This window comes from Hylobates moloch, unplaced genomic scaffold (assembly GCF_009828535.3).
Source record: "Hylobates moloch isolate HMO894 unplaced genomic scaffold, HMol_V3 SCAFFOLD_6, whole genome shotgun sequence".
NCBI classification, from domain to species: Eukaryota; Metazoa; Chordata; class Mammalia; order Primates; family Hylobatidae; genus Hylobates; species Hylobates moloch.
The window spans coordinates 41,636,572-41,662,051 of NW_026652281.1; the positions used below are offsets into that span (position 1 = coordinate 41,636,572).

A 25,480-nucleotide genomic window follows, 5' to 3' on the forward strand; every position below is an offset into this window, starting at 1 on the left:
TGATAATGGCTATGAATAGTTCAAAGCATGGAGTTTATATTTCCTGAAATATTGCTAAACCTTCAGTATTAATTCCCAACATATACTCTAGCATCATTTCAAAACTGTTCTTAGGTAAGCTTGATTCCCATTTTCAAAAATTGATATCACCTTATAGGTTCTAAGAGGTTGGTGGTTTGTTTATTCAGGGCAAAGCCAACTGTTTTGATCTATAAAATAGACCTGCAGATCTTGTGAGAGAAGCTTTTTCAAGAATATTTCAGTGTTAGGTCATCTCATTCCCATCAGTTAGATACTTTAGAGAAGATAAATGAAAAGCATTCTGTGACTAAGAACAAATTTGAACTGGGTAAAAAGTCATATTTTATGGTCGGTAACTTAAATGATTTGAATTTGAAGATACAATTACATAAAAACAACTAGATACTGGGGCAGCTTGACTAGAAGGCACTTTGTATTAATGTTTTCAGATTTTTCCAAGGCATCCTTGGTATGATTCCATTGACTTTAATAGAAGTTGCATGTTTAAAGCAAGCAGTCTATAAAAATTCAATAATGGGCTATAAAAACCATCATAGCTCTTCTGTCAATTGAATGAAATATACTTGATTGTTTCAACTTAGAGCTCAGAAAATCACATGCTGAAGAAGAGACTAATCGAAATTGTTTTATGACAGTGTGCCATTATTTAATTACTAACACTTGATATGTATATAATAGAGCTTGAATAAAAGAATTAGAAGTATTTTTGACAATTAGATATAGGAGTAGATATAATTATTTTTAGAATTCTCCAATACCTATAAAAATCCTCACAATGCAGGTACAATCTAAGTGACAAATATTAGCATTATTAGCCTAAAATTAATAGCATAATTTTTCTTCTTATTACATGTCTTTTGTATTCTATAACTAATGATATCATTTAATTTAATGTCCAGGGGATATTTTCAAAATACAAATTCATAGGTCAATATCCAGGCATTCTGAATTAGGATTTCTGGGGCTGAAGCTTGTAATTTTTATTAAAAAGGAGAAAAAAATTGTTTTTAGGCGAGTCCAATAGTCAGCTTGATTCGGGGATTCATTGGGTAATTTACTGATAATTTTCTGTTCTCTATTTTGACTCCCTTTTGTCTCCCCTAGACTTTTCAATTTTACTCAGTAATGATTCCCCAAGGACCCCATTTTCATTGATAATTCTTATTCTCTGATCCCCTTGACTCCCCTACATTTTGTTCACTGTTGCTTCCCTCAGGCTCTTAAGCTTTCTTTTGAGATCAGAATCTTGCTTGTTCATCCTCACCGTCATTCTGTCTTTCTCATATCACTTTTCTTTACCAACTTTGAGTTTTACAAAACTCCGTATAAGAACTACTCAGGATTTCCACTTTCCTATCTAGACTTGTAACTTGAGTGTACTCATGGAACTAAAAGCAAGAAACACCAAGGCCCAAGTTCCCATTTCTGAGAAATATTCCTAAACAAATAAAAATCTGCATAATGATTCATCCACTCATTCATGTTCCAATATGTGTTCTCGGGTCTCATACGATACATTTGGTATTGTACTACATTCTGGGGATTCAGCAATAAACAAGATACACACAGTTCTTGCCCTCATGGAAACTCTAACTATAAAGACAAAAATAATTCATTAAGCAAATAATTTCAGATAGCAGTAAGTGCTTTGAAGAAATGTATTGAAAGGTAAGATGTTCATGTCAGCAGAATGAAAATGGCCAAAAATGGAGAAAAGTTTGAAATGAATAATGGTGAATCAACCTGAGGGAATATTATTCAGTTACTGAAAGTTGTAAATATTAAGACTTTGCCACTAAATCTGGAAAATATTTGTGGTGCAATAGTCTGTTAAAAATATAGGATAAATTATATATCATTATCTCTCTGCAAGACATATAGAGAAGAAAACAAAATTGGAAAAAAGTCCATTTTTGAGATCATATACTCTTCATAATTGCAATGTTATTTTGGATTAATGTATTAAAGAGCATGAACTGTGAAAAATATAGTTTATTTAATGTCTTGTTAAGCAAAAGAGTTCTATTACCTGGTTCATCTATACACTACAGCACTTGATTTTCCATAATGATAAACTTGAGGCTTTGAAGTACATCTTAAGTCATCAAGGAAAAGATAATACTTTACTTCAGTCTAATTTTGTGCTAAGTATATATTATTGTGGTTTAATTTTTCATAATCAGTGATATATGCATGGAATTAAGTAGGGTAATAATCTATTAACCAGAATATTTTATTAACCGGAACACATCATTTCCCGATACCCTAGATAAGAGAGTTATTTATAGGCAAAAATAAATAAATTAAACCTCATGTTCTGACTGCTTTTTGTTAACCTTCAGTTTCTTAGAGGATGTTGGTTACTAAATTAGAATCCTGCAAAGGTATCTGGAGAGGCACAGAAATCTGTCTCTTTATTTCACTTCTAAGTAACAGACAGTTATTGAGTGAGTGCTCTTTTCCTGTCACTGGATATTGAGAATTGGAAATTGTTAAATATATTTTATATTTTTTTGTCTGAACGTATATCAGTTCACTCAAAACATACAGCATTTTTGTAGACTATGATATCAGTGATTATAAAGATGCATTGCTGAATTAAATACAGCATTTGTGGAGAAAAATAAATAATTAAATGTCTATTGAAATTTTTAGTCATATCCCAATTTTAAAAAATTAAAATGTGACTTAGAATCAAAGAAATATGATACATATTCTAGAGAGTGTTCCAAAATTTGTCTGCAGATGATTCAGCTATAATAAAATTCCAGCACTGATTCTGGGCTGATACTGGAAGGTAGCTGTGGCAGAGAACAGGATCCTAAATAGTGGTCTATGAACCACTCCATTCCGAGGCAGACGTTTCACCAATGTGTGGTGAAATGACCAAAAAAAAAAAAAAAAAAAAAAAAAAAGGGAAATACTCAACTGTTCACAACAATAAATTTATTTAATTTAAAGAGTAAAATGCCCTTTCTTTTGTGAACTGATGATGATTGGAAGCAGCCTTTTGTTGTTTTCGTTTTAATGTGCTTGGCAAAAGAAACATTAGTAATGCCATGGTGGCTTCCTATATATTTTGGAGAAGTTTTCGAATCCATGGATGAGGATAAGTGGTCTGGTGGGAGGAGCAGTGAACTTACTGTCAGGAGGACTGGGATTGATTTGGCTCTGTCAATTAATAGCTGTGTGTTCTTGAGCATTTCTGAGTCTCAATTCCTTCATCTGTGAAATAGGTCTAGTACCAAGTGCATAGGCAATACTGCATTAATGACATAAAGTTTGAGTTTCTCACGTATATTCCTGCTCCATAAATACAACTAGTTACTTTGGTTGACTGTGTCTTGTTAACGATGTTGCTTAATTTCAGTTTTCTCAAAGCCCTCTGATTGAGAGAGTGTTAGTTAGCCACCCTGGGATAACTTCCCTTTAAACCTCGAAGTTCCATTTGTGCCCGTAAGAAATCCTCAGTGTACTTTCTTGACCTTCTGCAACAATACTGGATCCTGTCATACCACTTTCTTATCTCATCTGAACTCTGTCATTTGATTCTTTCAGTGACACAGTGGACTTCAGTGACCACTAACCAACATGGATTGCAGCGTGAACATGCAGTACAGAAACCACAAGTTATCAAACCTGCAAATCATAATTTGGTCAGTAAGAATCTAGGATCCTGAAGAAGACATGAAGAGAAATGACTCTTTAAAATTGAAGAAAGAGCAATCATTACCTCTATTATTTTGAACCAAAAAGGTCTTACTCTATGCAATGTTAGTGCAAAAGATGAAAATCGGTGAGTTCAACAATATTTTTATTGGAATAAATTTTCATGTGGAATGTCGATTTATTTTTGAGTATGCAATCTTGCCAAATCGAAAACTCTCATATATAGTTCTTTTAAATTTGATCTCTTGGCATGTTAAGAATTCTTATATTACTCTTTTAAAATAAGATCTCTACCTAATACTGGAAGCATTTATCTCAAATTCAGTATTTAAATTACTACTTTGAATGACTGCTGAAATTAATCTACTATCAAGTTTATATACCTTTATAATATTTTTATTTTGACAACATGGTTTCATAAGCTATGATTAGTTCAGGGATTTTGTGGGCGTAATGTACAAGATAAGCAGGTTGAAAAGTTTTTTGACTTATCAAAGCCACGTTTTGAGAAGTACGGAAATGCAGCTTTCTTGACTGGCATCTCCATAATTATTCGTACAATTTTCTGAACTGTTTGACAAGTTCTCATTTGTCTTTAAAATAAAAGGACTACAGGGAGAACACCCTCAGACCTTCGAGGTATTTTAAAAATCTTTCATGAATAAACACTACTTCAGCCAGAGGGGAAAAATTGACACCTTTTGAATTTTTAGATCATATCATAATGCTACTACTCTAAATCCAACGAAATTTTGGCTCTAAGGGACATTTTGACATCATTCTTGCACTCTCTGAATTAACATTTAAATATTTATGCAATGTTTCAGTGTATAAGAGGAACTGTAAGACTTCCCTGAATGAGAGGTTAAGCAAAGGTTATGATGTTACAAATTAGAACTAAATAGGACACTGATACTGAGAAACTGGGATCCTGTTAGTTAGACTAATAATGAATCAAGTCAATGAGACAAAAGGTCCCTCAAGGTGAGGTTTGCTAAAGTCTGAATATAAATGGCCATATTATTATTAATGCATCCATTCATGAAAATGCTATTATACTAGTTTATGGCACAGAAAAGATAGAATATGAGTCACTATGAAAGTGTGAATAAAAAAGAATTATTCATGCCTCTCAATTTAAACAAAGTTTAATAAAGGGGTAAAGAAGTTTGCCTAATTTGTAATATATTTCTCTGTCTTTTCCTTACTGAATAAGAGTTTTGCATTTTTTTAAATTTTCAATGGGGGGTAATCATATTAGTTTATTTTAAAAGAAAGCACTAAAAATTGTGCAACAATTCCAGGACCTATTTGGAACATTGCATTGCAACATATCCTTTTTTATTAACTGTTCTCACTCTCGTGGTACATTTCTGCCAATATACTTTGAGAGATTAAAGTAGTGAGAACGTCTATAATGATGTTTTTGTTCTTCCACCCAAAGTTTTTATCCTTGCTCTTAAGTGTAGTGAAAATGAACTATTTTCCCAACCTATACTTTTGAAGACACCTCAGAGTTATACAGAATTAAATTTGAAGATTGATATGGTTTGGATCTGTGTTCCCTCCCAGATCTCATGTTGAATTGTAATCCCCAATGTTGGAGGTGCAGTTTGGGTGGGAGGTGATTGGATCATAGGGGCAAATTTCCCCTGAGTGATGTTCTCATGCTAGTGAGTGAGTTGTCGTGAGGTCTGGTTGTTTGAAGTGTGTGGTGCCTCCACGCCCTTCCTCCTGCTTTGGCTGTGTAAGTTGTGTCTGCTTCCCTTTCTCTTTCTGCCATGATTCAAAGTTTCCCGAGGCCTCTGCAGAAGCCATATGCTTCCTGTACAATCTGCAGAATTGTGAGCCAATTAAAACTCTTTTCTTTATAAATTACCCAGTCTCAGGTATTTCTTTGTAGCAATGTGAGAGCAGACTAATACAAACATTTTAATCATTTTGTTTGGTTTGTTTTTTAGAGACAGAGTCTCACTCTGTTGTCCAGACTGGAGTGCAGGGGCTCAGTCATGACACACTGCACCCTTGAACTCCTGGGCCCAGGCAATCCTCCCACCTCAGCCTCTCAAGTAGCTAGGACTACAGGTGCGTGCTACCACACTTAGCTAACTTTTAAATTATGTGTGTTGCTGGGCTTGCCATGTTGCAGGGCTGGTCTCAAACACCTGACCTCAAGAGAGCCTCCTGCCTTTGCCTCCCAAAGTGCTGGGATTACAGGTGTAAACCACTGTGCCTGGCCCTTTATCAAATTTAAATATATCTTTATTATTTTGTTTCAAATTCATATTTGAAAGATTATCTTTTTGTGCAATTAATCTTTGTAGAAATGATATACAGTGATCAAATATGTGGGAAGTTAAAGGTCTTCTGCTAAGTTTGGAGCCAAAGTAAAAAGCTGGTAGTTGAAATGACCATCTTCACCTTAAGTGTATTGAGTGAAATAATTTTAAATGAAACTTAAAATAAAAACAAACCTATCTTGACCTCAAATTTGGTTATCTTTCTCTGCAATGCTAGAAGAAGTCATACTGTGCTGAGAATGATGTTGTTGCAGTAACATTTAATGTTGTTTATTGAAACTTGAAGTTTAAAAATTGAATTAGATTCATATTGTTCCGCTTTGGTAAACTTTATCTGGAATCTGATGTCAAAATTTCTACAAATACTCATTTATGCTTTCTGATGTTTTAGTAGATAAGCCTGGACACACGTTAATTTTAATATACTACATATCAATTATTTGTCTCACTCTTTCTAAAACAAAAGAATTTAGATATATTTAGGCCCAGTGAGAATATGCATGTGAATGAACAGTGTAACTGAGGTGAGCACTATAAATATTCACCATGTATTTATTTTGCATTCATTTTGAGCCAGATTCTGTGTTCTGTGAATATAATGGTGTGCTAACCAGATGAGGTTTCTGACTTCATGGAGCATACGATCAAAAATTATAATGGGGAACTTTATTAGTAATAAATTATTCTGAAACCAGTCAAAAATATTGTAAACACTTTTATGATAATGGATCTTTTAAACTTTATCTCTCCAGTGTCCTACTCAAAGTCTTCATATTTTGAAAGTCTTTGGATTCTCCATGTTAAGAAATAACACTTCCTGTGAAAAATTAGTAAAATGCATATACTAATAATGATCAAATTTCTAATGATGTTACCATAACCATTTTCACACATTGAATTTAAATTGATGAAGTATTTTCTTTGACAAATATGTTTTAAGCATTTTGGAATTGTTCATAAACTTTGGCAGAATGTCCCAGATTGGACACTGTACATCAAACAGTTAGACATAATACAAGCTAGGAATTGCTTATATCTTCTCAGATTCCTTGTCGAATTGGCCCTGGGCTTTATTGGTGAGAATTTAGAATTTTCAGAACTCTTTTTTAGAGATATGCTTCCTGTTTCCTCACATTCCTTCACTTCTCAAGCGCCCCTCCACCCACACCACGGACTGGCTTCTGACTTAAGCACTCTATGCATAATCCAGGTATATAATCCAATCTAAAGGTACATTTTCACTCTTAACCCTTCATGAACCAGCTTTAGGATTTGATACAATTGACGATCCCTAACTTCTTGAAAACTTCTCTTTGAGTCTTACAGGATTTTCTCCCATTTATCATATTCTTCCTTCTGTTCTTCTTTGCTCCTTCTTATCCTCATCCATGAATAATACGATTTTTCCCCCAAAAGACTCACCTTTGATCCACTTCTATTCACAACATGTATGCTCTCCTTAGTAACTCTAATTTGCACTTATCAAACACAATTTACAATTCTGGAGGACTCCCAAATCAGCATTTCTCATCCTCCTGGCACCAGACCCATATTTCCCACTGCTTTCTGCGTATATTCATATGGAAATTGTGCAGGTGCTGATCTATAGCTAAACTCTGGGCACCGAATCTCCTTACCTCCTACAAACATACCCAAACATGCACATAGACAACCAAAACTTGTTTCTCTTCTGTATTCTTAATCTTTCCTATAGGAATTAATATTAAATTATACTTGACTTCTCATTCTAACTCCTTGACCCAATTTATCCCGTTTTATATCTGCTATTTTTATATCTTTTTTTATATCTGCTATTTACTCTATATCTCCGCTAATTTAATCTGCTTCCTTTTTTCATTTTTCAAACCTTAAACCCTGTATTAGTTTGCTAGAGAAGCCATAACGAGGTACCACAAACTAGGTGGCTTGAACAACCAAAATGTATTGTCTCACAGTTCTGGAGGCTAGAAGTTTGAAATCAGGGCTTTGGGAGAGTTGATTCCTTCTGAGGCCTGTGATAGCCATCTTCTCCCTGTATTTCTTCATCTTCCCTCGACTGGATGTCTGTCTCTTTGTCCAAATGTCCCCTTTGTCCAAATGTCCCCTTTATAAGGACACTATTGCTGTTGGATTAGGGCCCTCCCTGATGATCTCAGTTTAATTTTATTACTTTTATTAAATGCCTTTCTCTCAGTAAGGTCATATTCTGAGATCTTGGGTATTACGATTGTCTCTCTCTCTCTCTCACACACACACACACACACACACACACGCATGTGTGCGGATATATTTTAGAGGACACAGGTCAACCAATAAGAAGCTCCTACTATGTGTCAGACACTGTTCTAGATGCTGAGGACACCATGTGACGGGTGAGAGTGCTATTTCATGGAGCTTAAAATCCAGGGATTTGGGATTTGTCTCTCTCCATGAATTGGGAGAGACAGATGACATATTATCCTTAAAAATGAACAAAATAATTTAAGCTGGTGTTAAGTGATATGGCTAAAATAAAACAAGGGGATAGTGTCTCTATTTTTGGAATTCTACAATAACTTTCCACCTCTCCTTGTCCCCCTCACTCTCTCCACTCTGTGACATTGCCTTTGTAGCTCAGTAATGGCATTTAGAACTTTGAACTATAAGTTATCTGTGCACATGTCTGTCTTTAAAACCACTGAGCTCCCCAAGGGCTCATGTCTGTATCCCCAGGACATAGCATAAAGCCTGGCATGTAATGGGTTTTCATTAGATGTTTGTTGAATGAATTTCTTTTCTAGTCATTACTCTGTGACATGCAGCAGACTCAAATAGGAATAAAAACCACGAAAGCAATACTCCTTAAAAATGATGCTTTTTTGGGTTGTGACTGTAAATGTAAGAATGGTAAATAAGAAGGAGCCCATCTGGTCTAGATATCTATACACATAAAGGATTTATTAGCTCAGGGTTTTATGATGATAAGAGAATAGATGAACTCACACTGCAGAATAAGAACAGTGGAATAATGCTAGTTACCTGTATAGTTATTTATTAAATAAATACACTGTCAAGCCCTTATATGATTGTCTGTGTTTTCCTTATTAGGTATTGGTAGGAAACTTAGCCAGGAGTGGTTGAGTCAAATATTGTTTCTCCTGTAGTCCAGCCCTTATTTTTCTTTTTGGGTTGTTCTGGTACTCATGGGTATCCTCGGTATGTTACAATTTGGCCCTGCTATGTTAGTGACAGTAGTCTCCCCTTCTCCACAGTTTCACTTCCCGCAGTTCCAGTTACTCGAGGTCACCGATGGTCCTAAAGTAGGTGAGTATACTATGAATATACTACAATAAGATATTTTGAGAGAAAGAGAGAGAGAGGGACCACATTCACATAACTTTTATTATAATATATGGTTATAATTGTGCTATTTTTTATGATTGTTATTAATCTCTTACTGTGCCTAATTTATCATAGTTACGTATGTATAGGAAAAGTCATGGTATATAGAAACTGTGGTACTATCTGTGGCTTCAGGCATCTACTCGGGGTCTTGGAAGTTATCCCCTGAGGGTTAAGAGTTGGGGGGTGGCTACTAAACAAAACTTTCTCAAAATGTTTTCAGGTATCTGCTTAAAGTTTACTCTCGGCATGTGATTTTTTATTAATGACATTTCCAAGTCATCTTTGTTTCTTTCTAGTAAGGGTCATTATTTGAAAATCAGGATTGGCTTTGGTACCTCTTCACTGCATCCTTATCTGACCTTTTTTTGGTGGTGAATTGGACATAATTAGAACAGCAGGAAAAGTAATCAAAGGAACTTCCACACAAGGGTTAAGCTGAAAAGTACAACTCCATTGGGCAAAAATATCAGCTCCATGGTAATATCTGTGTCTGCCTAAATGTCACAGAACCTCTCTGTCTGAGTATTGCCTGGTCTCCCCCCAGGTGATAATGTCTGCCTTTCCTCCTCACAGGATTACTAAATGATAGATGCAAAAGTACTCAGAACGGTTAAAAGTGTTATGTAAATGTTAACAGGAATATGACTATGATGACTTATCTAGGACCAAAAGACTAATATATAATGAGCTAGGTTGAAGACAGAGCATGATTTGAATTTCTGCTCTGAGAGACTGTCTCTTTGTCCTGAGTTTGTATATTTTAAGAATGGAGAACAGGAATATGATTTATTTATTTTTTTAAGCCACCCCCTGACAACCTTGTTTCTGAATATTTTTTGATACACAACCAGGAGAAAGAGTAGCACGAAAATAGAGTAGGGATGTGGCATGGAGATGGGCGACACTAAGCCAGGCAGAGGAAGCTGACATAGTGGAGAGAAGAAAGAGACAGAAATGGTGAGAGAGCAGAATAAAAAGTGGTTAAAATCTTGGAGGCTTGTAGGGTGATGGGTCTGAGGTGGCTGCAGTTTACAGAAGAAATGGGTTTGGGGAAAAGGGATTTGATTAGGTGTTTTTTTCAGTAAAAATTGAATTACCTTTAATGTTCCTTTGAAGTCTGAATTAAATATTGGATTTCCTTTTTAATTATTTGAGAGCTGGATTTTGCTCCCTCGACTTCTTTTCCAGGCATGAACTGTACAATGTGGTGGTTGCAGTTCATTTTTTGGTTTCAGATAAATAGGTAAGTACAGAATATGTCTTTTTCTAAGAATTCAAATGTAGAGAGTTTGGCATTTGAATTTTTCAATTTCAACTTACCTGTATTACTGAGCTCTAACATTTGGTAGTCAGTTTTAGATAATAATTGAAGTAAAACAGGAAATACTGAGATTAGGATTCTAAGAGTCACTGGTATTTCCATCATGTCTATTTAATGAGAAGTACCAAGTAAAGAAATACCTCGATGGAAATTCAGAGCTTTGGGAGAGACATTCCTGCTTCCAGGCCACTGGGGTGTCATTTAGTAAATTGCTTCTCCAGCACTCTGACTGGAGTTGCCAAATTTCTATGAATTTAGGATTCAAATCAGAAGAGGAATCCAATCTATTTCAATTATTAGCCTACATGGTGTGTCTGGCCGCGTCGTTGTAACGAGTGGGTTCATTTATGCTGAATGCCACCTATAAAAATCAGTCTTGATTCACTGCCTGTGTCTGCAGGTCCAATCTCTAATGTGTGGAAGTCCTCAAATCTTGTTTTCAATCTGAAAATCAATTACTGTGATTTTTTTAAGTAGTAGTGCCTTTCCTGAGACAGAAATACGGTTGTGTCCATGAAGATGGTGTGAAATACATATGTGTTGAATTGAAGACCGTTTTGCCCTTCATCTCTCTCTTCCTTAGACATAAAGACTCCACATTCCTCACATTACTTTTTCTTTTTCTTCTTTTCTTTTCTTTCTTTCTTTTTTTTTTTTTTTTTTTTTTTGCTTATAACCAGTTTTAGCCACTGATAAATGTAATTAAATGTTGCTGGAGCAGCAGTAACACATTTTGATATTTTCATCAGAATTGCCTCAATCTGAATTAGTTTATCAAAATAGCTTGCATAAGTCAGAGTCCTCAGGAAATAAGGGGGTGAAGTGTCTGAGAAAGAGGAGGTGAGCAGAAGGGCCAGTGGAACAGGAGAGAGAGGGAATTAGAATCAGGGAAAGAATGGCTGTGGGGAGTTAGTGAGGGGGCAGTGTGAGAAAAAGGAGCTCTTTCAAAACCCGATCTGAGATCAATCTTTTCCTAAACAAGTGAGTAGAAAAGAATCCAGCATATATATGTATCTCCAGCATGCATATATATATATATATATAACATTATGCGAAGATTTTCTTTATTATACAACTACAAAGAGTTTTAGTCCAAACGTTTCTGTTGATGATAATTAGGTTGTTTCCAGATAATAACAAAGTAGAAACCAAAAAAAGGGGGAGAAATCCTTGGATTGCATCCTTACTACATGTAAAGATGGATTTTGAAGAACTCATTTCAGTAATTCTTCACATTTATAAAACATATCTGAAACTAGTTTCTGATGGTTTAGTAGAAAGAATGATAAAACAAAACATTTATTGTCTGTTTTATTCATTCAAGGTTCATTTTATTCATATAGAAATGCAATGTTAAGCTCTGATGTTCCTATTGAAAATAGAACCTTAGAATGCATGGGAAGAAGACCCTAAGCATTTTATTTAATTTGATCTGAAATCCATATGCTGTCCCTTAGAGACATCAAGTCTAAGAACCTGGTGGGTATAAAATGTGCTCCGCATGGTCCTATTTAGAAAGATGCCTCAAATGGGAGTTTTCACAAGTTCCACAAAACATATTTTCACACCAAATTTGATGCAGACATGTATTACGAAATCCCCCTATTGCCATTTGAATATAGAACGGAAAAGGTTCCCTTGAGTTTGCAAGTGTGTTTCAAGTATAGGTAGGGGAAAGTACAAGCTGTGTAAACATCTGCCACTTGAAGCTGTATTTTGGCATTTAGACTTTCAAAGAGATTGTGTTAAAAAATCTATTTTTCCTTAATGTAGATCCAGTGGAGTTTTATATATACAAAAGAGAGTCTCTGATGGGTTCTGTCATTAATTTCCAAATAAAAAATGACTTCAGCCACGCATATACTCCTGCTTTCTCTGCCATCAGTCACGTCGTACACGTATTTTAACTTGTATGTGGTAAAGTGTGCGGGCAGTCTCGGTGGTTCTGGGATTTTCGGTTGAGTGCTGGAGTAGTGGAGGAGAGCCCAGCCTGGCGCATGTGTTCGTGCTCACGCTCGGGAACACACACTGACACGTCCTTACTGATCCGGAGAGACTGGTATGGACATTTCTTATGCAAACCACACTCAGGCATCACCTAAACATGTTATATGGTTTAGGTTGTGTGAGAAAGTACAAATTTAAGTTTTTGGTTTTTATCTTGAGAAAAGGTTACATATTCTAAATTCACATAAAGTCACTATTTCGGGTAGTGGCAGCCCTGGGTGAATTAGGGCACATTTTACTCTTCTTTATACATTTCTGTTTTACTTGTTTTATTTTTAAAGTATTTTAATTTTGTATTTTCTATATTAAAAGGCAAGAAATTTATGTAAGTAAAGTTCCTTAATATTGCTAGACATTTCATACATTTTTCTGGAAATACTGAAATAAGGCTTCTCTAGGAGCTGCAATAGAAGCCTGTTTTGTGGAAAAATGAGCTCCTTTGAACAATGTGCATGTGAATTTTAGATTAACACAGATTGCACATGTAAGCAATACCCTGCTGTGGGGTTCTAAAAGATGTGGACATGATTACACTGTTCCATTGATACCAGATTTTGACTTAAGCCATTCAGAGTTGAGTGTACATGTGGATGCAAAGCATGTGATCGCGTCATGCATGGGCAGGTGCCTGTGAAATCATGAAGCTCTCTAAGGCATACTGGAGGAGAGGTACATCTGTTGCAGTGTCTAAGGTTTCTCCAATTACATCTTGGTTAAATAGTCAGTCATTCAGCAAGTATTAATTTAGCATTCATCGGATATCTGGGGAAGAAGAACTTGCTGGCCTTGATCCAGATCTTTTGCCTGGGCTCACACTGTGCATTTCCTAGCGTTGTCAGTAACCGCATTTCCCTCAAGATGGCCAGATGAGCATGCTGTCCAGCCAGCCAGCAGCTGTCTTCCCGACAGCACAGTCATCTCTAGTTTCAGCGCTAGGCCCAAGCCACAGGAATATGAAAGGAAGGAATCCATATTCAGTATGGCACTAAAATGAATTATTGGGATGTTTTCATGCTGCAGCAATTAAAGATTTCAATCTATTGTGAACCTGTTCATTTGCTTTGGGAATTCAAATTTCCAAAAATTTTGGAGAGTTTAGTTTCTATCTACAATCTGATGTAAAGGTTTGTGATTTTAACTACATCATATAAATGTGTGTATATTACTGTAATAAAGTTACATATAACAGAAAAAATGAAAAAAGTCAGATATGTCATTTCCACAAGATGAGAACAGTTAAAAATTTAACGTGTATCCTTCCAGCTTTCTCCCAGGCAGATCTATAAGAAATGAATTTTCTAAACATGAGGTTATGATATACATGCTGATCTGTAACGTGTTTTCATACTTAACAAAATATGATTGACATGGCTTTGTTCTTTGTCCTTACTCAAACCTCATCTCAATCCCCACGTGTTGAGGTAGGACCTGCAATTCTCACATGTAGAGGGAGAGAGGTGATTGGATCATGGGGGCAGTTTCCCCCATGCTGTTCTCGTGACAGTGAGTGAGTTCTCACGAGATCTGACAGTTTTATAAGAGTCTGGCATGTTCCCTCCTTGTGCTTTTCTCTCCTGTGCCATGTGAAGAACCTTGCTTCCTCTTTGCCTTCCACCATGATTGTAAGCTTCCTCTAGCCTCCCCAGACATGCAGAACTGTGAGTCAACTAAACTTCCTTCCTTTATATTAGGTTGGTGCAAATGTAATTGTGGTTTTGGCCATTAAAAGTAATGGCAATTAATTACATTTGCACCAGCCTAATAAATTACCGAGCATGGGGACTAATACAATGATGAATGCCATAACAATTAATATAATCTTTACAATCATCTTCTCACCTGTATAATATATCTGTGTTTGTCTTTTAAATATCATTAATACTTACATTCCCTGTAAACAAAAGTTTATTTTTTAACAGAAATCAGTTGTACTCAGACTTTGCTAGTTGTTGGTAATTCATAGTCTTGCTTCATATATTAATACAGACTGCTAAGTTTTGTTTGTCACATTGTTCCTGAGGCTAAACTCTTACATAATCTCTGAGATGAAAAGCTCTAAAATTCTACTTTATATGGTAAGAAGAACCCATATAATTTTCATTTTAAAATGTTTATGTGCATTTTTTTTTTAAAGCACTGCAATGCAGACCTGCCTTTTCTTTCTGACTTTCACAAACTTGATTTTATGAGCAACTAGGAGCTGTGTTTACCGCTCAAGTGGGCGTATTCTCTCTCCATAGTCCAGGCTCAGAGACCACTCCTCTCATGTCCAAGGTAGTGCAGGCCCTGGGAACCCTGCAGCTCTTTTTGACCGGATCGCTTGTGTTGAGACTTGGTGCGCAGCAGGCTGAGGTTGCCTGGGCTTATAGTTTCTTTTTAATCAATAGTTGGCATAACTGTAAATAGCCATTCTTTTGCCTTCTAATAAGACCCATTTATGTTAAATGGGAATGCTATTTCACTTTACGGAAGCAGTAACATTGTTCCCCAAGGCACTTTGTGTTAGAGGATTGAACAGAGAGAGAGAAAACACTTTTTCTTTGATCCTGTGGAGCTGTTCATATTAAGAGAGTAGACATTCACATTATGGAATTTACCTTTGCTTGTACTAGGATTGGCAAAAACCTTACATAAACAGGCAGGTTTCCTGAATCCAACCTCTGAATCTTCAGCTAAACGACTACCTCATATCTTACTGCTGTTAAAAAGCAATCAGTCATTCAGTGCTGTATGGTGTGGCTCAGAGTCCACCAACTGATTTCCTTTCGGGTCTAGAGGTTCCCAGCAGGTTTCCAATGACCTGCAGTAATTATTTGCTGGCCAGTATGGTGACACAGATGTACACACACACACATACATATTATGTTAAACATATATTTAATAATTAAAGTCACACCTTTAATATTTTAGGTATTATACTAGATACCTTGCATTTATGATCTGATTTAACCCCATAATCTGCAATAAATTCATATTACAATAGGGAAAAAAATCCAAACTTCGTGTCAGACCCTGCAAAACCCTATATGATCTGGACGCTGCCTGCCTCAATCAACTAAATTCCTATCACTTTTCTATTTGCAATATCCAGTGGTGGTCCACTTATTCTCTGTGTTTGCTGTGTTTCAGGCAATGCTTCACACTTTGTATCTATTGACTCAGGTAATTTGTAATCTTCACACTAGCCTATGAATTAGTACTATCATGAGTCCTTTGTTACACCTGAGAAAATTGAGGCACAGAGAGGTCCTCTAAAGAATAAATTGTGGCCGGGTACGGTGGCTCACGCCTGTAATCCCAGCACTTTGGTAGGCTGAGGCAGGCGGATCACTTGAGGTCAGGAGTTTGAGACCAGCCCAGCTAACATGGTGAAACCCGGTCTCTACTAAAAAAAAGCAAAAATTAGTCGAGCATGGTGGCACACACCTGTAGTCCCAGCTACTTAGGAGACTGGGGCAGGAGAATCACTTGAACTTGGGAGGCAGAGGTTGCGGTGAGCCAAGATCATGCCACTGCACTCTAGCCTGGGTGACAGAATGAGACTCCATCTCAAAAAAAAAAAAAAAAAAAAAGAAAAAAAAAAATTGTGAGACCAAGATTCCAATGTGGGCAGATGGGCTTTGAAAAATGAATTCTTAACTGTAACACCATATAACATGGTGTTACTCCTCAGTAGCATTCTTAAAAAATTACAAAAGTAGGTGATCTCAGGGGCCTCTAGGCTTAAAGTGGTAAATGCATGTGAAGCACTTAAGTACCCCTTGGATGCAGTTGATTGGCATAGAAGTGCTTGTCCTTCCAGTGGCTGAGTGAATGCTGTCATTGAAAAGGAAGGGAGGACATGATTTCCATTTTTTTCCTTCCTGGTTGACCATTCCTCCATTCACAGTCTAGTTCACATTTGAACATTTAGATGAATGACTGCTAAACAACATGTAATAATGTTGGAAGATGTTTTTTCTCTTACCATCCCCCAAATACCTAGTCTCAAATAATTATTACCATAGGTTCATTATTCAATTACTATTCAGGCTGCCTAGTGCTAGATTTATGCAGTAGACAAGCTAAGCGAACATTTGGAACACTAACAAACAACGCAGGGCTCTTGTAAGAAAATAAGAAAACAAAAATAAATAAAATTTTACAAATTATTTAGAAATAAATTTCAAGCGGTACATTAAACAAGTCATCATTGTAGACAAATTCAAACCTTGTTGAACATCCATACACTTATTTATGGGGGTGTGTGTGTGTACAAATGAGATACTATAGATTCTTCTGTGGTTATAGTCTCTAAAACTTTAATCCTTCCTTTGCCTGTAGGACTGCACCTCAATTAGAGGGGTTCAGGGAAGAGCAAATGTAAGGACTCACTGTGAAGAATTAGCACCTGGAAGTGGTGGTCATGTCCCTGATGCAATAAGATTTTGTCAACAAATGTATCTGTTTCAGGATGCCATAAGAGAAGGCGATGTTTGATATTTTATGAAACTCTCCCCAAAGGGAATATTATTATGACCATATATATGACTTACAACTTGCTTCATCACATTCCTCAAATATATTGCTTATATTAACATTGAACTTAGTTAAAATAATATAACAGGAGTGTCTAAATTTAAATGAGTTTAAGATTGTGGTTAGAAAAAATGTATTAAGTTAAAGACATTTGGAAGGTCTTTTCACGAGAGAAAAGCACTTATTAAATTTTCCAAGAACATCTATTTTATACAGAATGTAATGTGATAATAGAATTCATCTACTTTTATTATTAATGAGCTAGACTTGGAACTGTGGCGGGTTTGGAGTAATATAGTTTGGGAAGCCAAATAAACCAATATCCTTTTTTTCAGTACCTTGTCTGAGAATCCCACTGTCAGGTTCACATTAAGGAGGGCATTCCAGAGGCCTAGCATGTTAAAAAATTTCAATATTTTTGCGTACCACCTTGATAAATGCTCATTTTAGAAAACCTTGCAAAATAGAGAAAAACATCTAGGGTTTTCAAAAAATTAGTCCCCCAACTAGGTAAATTCTGTCCTGTGGTAAATTATTTACACACAGATTATTATTTTACAAAACTTGCCTCATGCATAGTATATGCCCCATTTATTTATTTATTGAACATCTTTTCATGACACTAAATATTCTTCTTTATACCATTTTAAAGGCTACCGAGTATGCTGTTGAGTGTGCTTCATATTTATTCAGCGTAGCAGATATTATTGGATATTTGTTTTCTAAACCTTTTATATTATAAACATGCTTAAAAAAAAGCACTCTTACAAAAAAACCTCTAAAGACCTTCATGTTTATTTCCTAGCAATGAATTAACTACATAAAAAATTATATACATTTTTAAGGTTTTTGACCCCAACTGCTAAATTATCCACCACAACATGTTGCCATATTCTCTGATAAGTTTTATTTTTCTCCTTTTATGTCCACAAAGAACACAGCTTTGGAGAAATGGCACAAAACTTGGGCTGGAATGGAAATTAGAGGGAGTGTAGAGAAATTAAAGTCTTGCAAGTAGCATTGGTCTGCTTAGTATGAGCTGTAATAATAAGTATTATCATTCTTCACGTAAAGAACTATGCTAAAGGCTTCACATGTACCATCCAATTTGATTCTCAAATCAACCTTTTGAGACATAATTATTCCCTTTGTAAGTTTAAGATACTGAGGCATCGATAGGCTAATTGACTTACCCCATGTCAATCAACAATGCTTTACCAAAATTTGAACTCAGTTATGCTTGATTGGAAAGTATATGCTCTTAACCAATATGCACGTTACTCTCTTGGCTATTTTGGATGGACTTGGACAGTGTATACAGGTTTTGGTACTGGGTGCCAATTGGAATTGTAATTGTAAAAGGGGGTAAATGGGACAGCAGAGTACTGGGGCCATCAACGACATAAGTTTTTAAAGGGCAGACCTGATCTCATGTAAGTTAGATTAAATCTTCAAAACCTGAATTCGTAATCCATCAGCTAAACTGTTTACTACTTAATTTTGTTGCAATGAGTATTGTGCCCTACACAGAATGTGCAAACTTTAAAGTCAATAAGAAAATAGGCTGTGTGCTGATGCTGAGTTTGCATCTCAATGTAAAGGGAATATTGTGAAGGCCAAGAAGACACTTACGCTTGTGTATATGTTCTGTAATTCTTCTCTGAGGTGATGATTAGAATGTGTCATTTAACAACAGGATTGTTGGTTCCAGCTGGTTTGATAGCCATGGATTATTGGCAATGGAAATGGATTCTTATCATAGTTGGTCTCATTATTAAGGCTCGTAAGTCTGTGAGCCTGGGAATGCCTCCGCAGTTTTCTCTTTCTCCATTCCTCTATCCCTATTCTTCTGTCTGCAAATGATACATTAGATTCTTTAGCAAATGGCTTATGCTATTTAGCCTGAATTATAAATCTTGAGTTTGGATATAGTAAAATAAATATCCAGCTGTAAGCACACACCTTTATAAAAGTCCTTTAGATTGAGTGGAAACTTGGCATGTAACAAACCTTTTACCCAAAGAACACATAATATCTCCTTATCTGCTGCTACTTGATATGCTTTAAAAATATAAACCAGACACAGAAAATGAAAAATTGTATGACTCAAATTGTTTTTGGACACACCACCCGCAGAAGATAATCTGTGTTCATTTAGTTTTAAACTTGTTAAATTGTAGCTTGACGTGTAGTATTAGTTTTGAGCATCTGCCAGTCATTAAGTGCCTTAGTGGCCAACATTTTACAAGTCTTTGAAACTAGCCTTTTAGTTCACTAATTATTTGATATCAGTTGATGGCAGCAGCCTTAGAAAGAAAAATATTTGTAATTATGAGAGAGTTTAATATGTACAGTGTATCTCAGTGACTAAAGCTGTGTGTGGACAAAACATGCTCTAAGGCAAATTGGTCTTTCCATGTGTTCTTTGTCCTCTGGTGTTTTCATAAATATGTTGATTTTGGTTGATTCTTTGAAAATGAGTTGTATGTATGTTTCACGAAGTTAAAAGATTACCTGCCATGTGACTACCTTAACACTCCCGGCCTCATTTTTCCCTCTAGCAGGGACTGTGGGTCTAGGTTCTCCTGTATGGAATATCACCCTTTGCAGGATTAGTAGCATTCCTTAACCTAAAGGGAGAGAGTTTGTAATGTGCTTGAGGGCTCTAGTCTTTTACATAATGACAGGAGGAGAGCATGTGAGCTCCTATTCAGCGGCTACTCAGTCCAGATAGCCATATGTGATTGGAAGCTTTTCCGGGACCGGCCTTGTGAAGAGGCTCTCTAGACAGTAAAACTTACAAAAATAAGATGTTTTGTTCTCTTGTTCTCCTCTTAATCTTTGTACTTAGTACTATGCCTATATCTACATATATTTGTGGATGAAGAAATTACAATTTATATAAACTGATATAATTATACTGTTGTCTTTATTTTTCTAATTAATTCTACATGTCCTAGTAGCAGAAAATTCAATTATCCTTATTTTAATGCCTTCCCCTGAACTTCTAATTTGTTTAAGAACTTCAGAAGCATATTTAATTGGGGGAGGGTGGGTAAAATTTTGCTTTTAAAAATCAGTATGATGAGAACAAGAGCAATTAGAGTGCTAGCTTTCTGAAGACACATAGTGTATATAGAGTGGCCCTGCAGAATTCTGGGAACAATGGCTTCTCCCGGCTGATGCCCAGGACACAGTGGTGCCTCACTCCGGGGACCAGCACTATACCTCCTTTTGGTGCATATTTTAAGTTCAGCCATTTCTCCCTCAACAAAACCACTATTCCAGGGTGTCTGGGTCTATATGAATTTCACTGTCAGCCACCCTAATAAGCCATCACATTGCCTAAGGAGCCCAGGTCTCCAAACTCAATTCCCAATGTCCTCTTAATAGATATGGCTTCTTGCATCTTTGGTGCCTTTTCTGCCTGAGAATTCCCATCACTCCACTCTAGTCCACATCCTGGTTTCCTTCCCTTAGGTCTCTGAGATCAGTCATCCTTCTCCCTGGAGACTTTGGGTTTCTTCCGCAAGTTGACTCACTGTCGTCTCTGTGTCTATCTTGAGTATCATTCTTCTCCTCATAATGAAGAATCTAATATACTCCCAAAAGACATATTTTTGGTATAGTGAAAATGTCTGATAGTTTTAAAGTGCCCATTCAATAAGAAGGCAGTTTAATCTCTCCTTTTACAGTTGCCTTGTTATAGAATGAATAGGACATTTAAGCAGTATCTTGTGGTAAGATGTATTCCTTGGTAAAATTGTACTAAAAGTACAGAATACAATAGCTCTCATATATTATAAAGACATATTTGGGGCGTGTTCTTTTCTTTAAACCAAGTCTCACCATTTCTTTAATATCTGTATCCAGTCCCAGTCACCTTCTGTGTGTCTCTGATTCCTTATTAGCACTATTCTCTCTCAGTTACCATTTTTCTCCTTCATAGTCAAGTACCATATTCCCTTTCACTTGGTCCTGGGCATGAACAATCCCATATTAATAGCTGCCCTCTTTTGTTTATTTCTGCAACTAGACCTTAAATTTCCAAAGGCAGAACCCATGTCCACAACTGGAACACATGCAGGCAGTTGGCTTTTAAGAACCCAAAGGCAAGGGCTTCCACGTACTTCTTTTCTGCTTATGTTCTTATCACCATTTCCTGCACCTAGGAATAGCAGAATATGTACTAGCTAATAGTAATTACGACATGACAGTGTTCATGCATTTATGCTGGAAGAGAGTATTTGTGAGCAGTATTGTGTTGAAAAGCCTGTGGGAGGATTCACAGAGAGCTTCTCCAGGATTGATAGGGAATTGTGAAAACTTTCATACTGACCTAGGTGCCACCTCTTTCTTTCAAAGATGCAGATGAGAACCTTAGCCCTTTGTATCCTGCTGTCTGAATAGTGCTTATACTTAGTAAATTGGTGACTGGAAATAGCCATTCTCACGTGGGAGTTTGTTCGAAATTAAAAAAATTTAGACCCCACCCAGACCTTGTGAATTACTCTCTGAATTTTAGCAAGATCCCAAGTGTTTCTTAGGCACTCTAAAGTTGGAGAAGCAGTAATCTAAATATCCTCCACACATCCCTTTAATCACTTTGGCCACTTATACATAGTGACTGGTCCCCCTTTCTGCCTGATATTTGGGGATAGATTTGTAAGTGTCTATATTCAAGAGAAATGCTTTCTTCATGTCTTTGAAACACAGCATGTTCATTTTTCTAAGGATTCATCAGGATAAAAGAAGAAAAATGAAATGTCATATAGCTTAATAATATGAAAAAAAGTATGGCTGTGTGTACTGTGTTTCATTCTAGAATTCAATATGTTACTCAAAAGGTCAAAGAATAGATCTAATACATTCCCTAATGTTCTGAAGAATGATAATGAAACTGGCCAGAAACCAATTCGAATACTCTCTGGTGCCATTTAATCAAAGAAACTCAGATAAGGTAACACTTTGTGTAATGGGTAGGCAAAACATTTCATATTAAAAATTCGTTACCTGCTCAAATTAACCAAATGTCTTCATTCATGCTTTTTAGCATCAGTTTAACTTTTTTCTTTCTATAGTAATATCCCTCAAAAAGGTAAAACGGGGTTTCTTTTAACCTCAACTTAAGAGGAACTAATTTTGAAGTTGTTTTCTAAAGAATCTTCCTCTTGGTATGGCTTACAAAGAAGTAACATTATTCAATCCCATTCAGAAAAATTGCCCCTAAACAAGTTAATATATTATAGAAGATGCTTTCTAATAGAAATCTGAACTTATAATTAAAAAAAGATTAATCTTGAAATGGTGTTATCATCCCTACCAATATTTAAACTTCTTACTATGGTGTGAAACCTATGATACCTGTCTTCTGGAATATTGTACTTTAACACGAAATTGTGGTGTATATATAAACTGAAGGATTGTGTCCCTTGAACTGCCGTCACTTACCCCCTTTGAAAAAAAGAACACCACGTAAGAAATTCACTTAGGTGAGCTGCTTTTCTAATGTCAGAACATGTCGCTCAAAAACAATGTTTAAAAAGTAGATCTTAACCCTAAAGGATTCCACTTTATTTTCAGTAGATAAAGTTGAAAATCAATCTCGAACAACAGTTTGTTTGTGATGTGATGTAGACATATCATCATGAAATTTGGACAAATTCCCACTCTTAGTGTTCTTAGTGGCCAGATAATTTCATGAGAATACATTGGATGATAGCTATTAACATATCATTATCTGATTTCCCAGGGAAGTGATAGATTATGAATATGAGTTTTATATGGCTAAGACTTGGGAAGTTGTAATGAATCCTAACATTGGCTCTGAAATAATAAAATAATTGAGTTCCTTAAAAATTTATTTATTCACTTGTTAATGTGTTCATACTACATGTCTGGCATGAACATACATAGGATGAAAACATTAATGAATGAATAAGTAAGTCATTCTGTAATTCTATAATTAGAATCTACTGGGTCAAATTGTAATACTGCATCTTTTTTTTAAAGGTTTTTGTGTTAAAACACCCCAAATGGTTTCCTAGGAATATTGTTTCAATGAACTCTCCTACCATCAGAATACCAGGGACCCTTAAACTCTCAGTATTATCAATAGGGAGGGTGTGCAAAATAAAAAAATCCTAACTCGTTACTGCTTGCATTTCTGTTAAGTATTTTAAATATATTTTCTCTCTTTATATTTCTTTTTTTGCATGCAGCATTTATTCTTGCCCTCTGGCATATTTTGGAATATTAGCATATATTACTATAATAATTATTTTCATTTGTTATAATTGTTTTTCCCAATTTATTACAACTTTTTTTACCATTCAATTTTAATTTGTTTATAATTTTAGTAACAGAATTGTTAATATTTGTATGTTATAATATGTATAATATTTGATAAAACTTATATCTTAATTTGTTCAACCAATATTTTAGTTTCTTGTTTTCTCACCCTGTAATAAAGATAACTGCAAGCCAGGTATGTGCCACCAGACACAACCTGAATACTGTCTACTAGGTCAAATCCCTTTTTCCTATCTTTGCCTGAATGACAGGCAAATATACCCAGCACCAATTCCCAATTGCCAGCGGGCATATTTTCTCACTGTGACTCTGCTGAGCTGAGAGGGCTTCTTCCCTTACCCTGCTGCCTGACCCTCTGAGCTCATGGACTGTGCGAAGAATGGCTGTTTTGGCCTTTGCCTGCCTCTCCACAGTGTTGTTTGGAAGACGCCCTCGGGTGGAGTAAGCATAGCCTTGCATTTTTTCTTATCTATACTTCCTTATTGTTATATTTGGGAATTTTAGTCTGTTAGTAAATATGTATAGGAGACAAGGAAAATATCATTTTTTTTTTAGTACCTTAAAAATATTGTGTATTCTGTTGATGGTATTTGCCATTTTTATGGTTTATTCAGATCTTAGGTTTCTGAGAAAATTTGGAACAACACTAAAATTCTCTGTACTTTTCCTAAGGCTAGCAGACATTAGGCAAATTGTCTTGTCTAATAAATAATATTCACTATAATAGTGGTATGTTTAGTGAAGAAGAAATGTAGGGTATTGTGAGGATTGAATAGAAGGATTGATTCCGAGTTTAACTCTCATAATTGCTCATTGTATTGACTTGTGGCCTGTAATACAGGTACAATATGCCTTCATGAGCACCTAGAACTGTAGGCATCCTTATTTCATGTAATGATCATAATGATTTTGATATTGAGAGTTTTGCTGGAATTGGGATTTAAATGTTTGATTCCAATTAATTACTTATTTTTTCTTATTTTACTTGTCCTCATCATTTGTGCAAATCTTGTTATTTCCAAACTATCTTCTAATAATTTGCTCAAATGAAGCCAATAAAAAAGGAAAGCAATGATAGATAGCCTACTAAAAGAAAGGCCCCCTGGAAAGAGAATACAGAACTTTTAAAACTATTGACTAACACAACCTATATGACTCAATAGCTTTAATGATGTAGGAAGATGATTACATAGAAATTTTAGCTGGTATTTAAAGTAGCTAGAATTGCAAGAGCATTATCTCCCATTTCTGTTCACTTTAATCATGTAATTCTCATATTTTTGCTCTTCTACTCTTTTAAAAATGGTTTTAGGGAAAAGGTGGCTCTGGCCGGGGCGGCTCAGCTTCTTGGGGCTATGTAGCTGAGCTCGTCAGCTTGGGGTTCCTTCTTTGCTGCCCTTGCTGCGTGCTAGCACAGTGTTACCCCAGCAAGACAGAACTGTTCACTCCCCTGGAAAAAGGGCTGAAGCCAGGGAGCCAAGTGGTCTTGCTCAGTGGGTCCCACCCCCACAGAGCCCAGCAAACTAAGATCCACTGGCTTGAAATTTTCACTGTGAGCACAGCAATTTGAAGTCAACCTGGGATGCTCCAGCTTGGTGAGGGGAGGGGCATCCACCATTACTGAGGCTCGAGTAGGTGGTTTTCCCCTCACAGTGTAAACAAAGGCACTGGGAAGTGTGGACTGGGTGGAGCCCACCGCAGCTCCACAAAGCCACTATAGCTAGACTGCCTCTCTAGATTCCTCCTCTCTGGGCAGGCCATCTCTGAAAGGAAGGCAGCAGCCCCACTTAGGGGCTTATAGAGAAAACTCCTATCTCACTGGTCCAGAGGACCTGGGGGAAGGGGCAACTGTGGGCGCAACTTCAGCGGACTTTTAAACATTCCTGCCTGCCAGCTCTGAAGACAGAAGTGGATCTCCCAGCACAGC

The 25,480-nt window shown here is 36.2% G+C and overlaps 1 long non-coding RNA gene across 1 annotated transcript in view; it reads left to right on the plus strand.

Moving 5' to 3' along the window:
• The first annotated feature begins 14,276 nt into the window (after nt 1-14,276).
• The window catches only part of LOC131383786 (uncharacterized), a 196,328-nt gene continuing 185,124 nt past the window's right edge, over nt 14,277-25,480 (plus strand). Inside the window, exon 1 of the long non-coding RNA XR_009214063.1 lies at nt 14,277-14,345. This is a non-coding gene — a long non-coding RNA (uncharacterized LOC131383786). The remainder of the gene's footprint in view (nt 14,346-25,480) is intronic.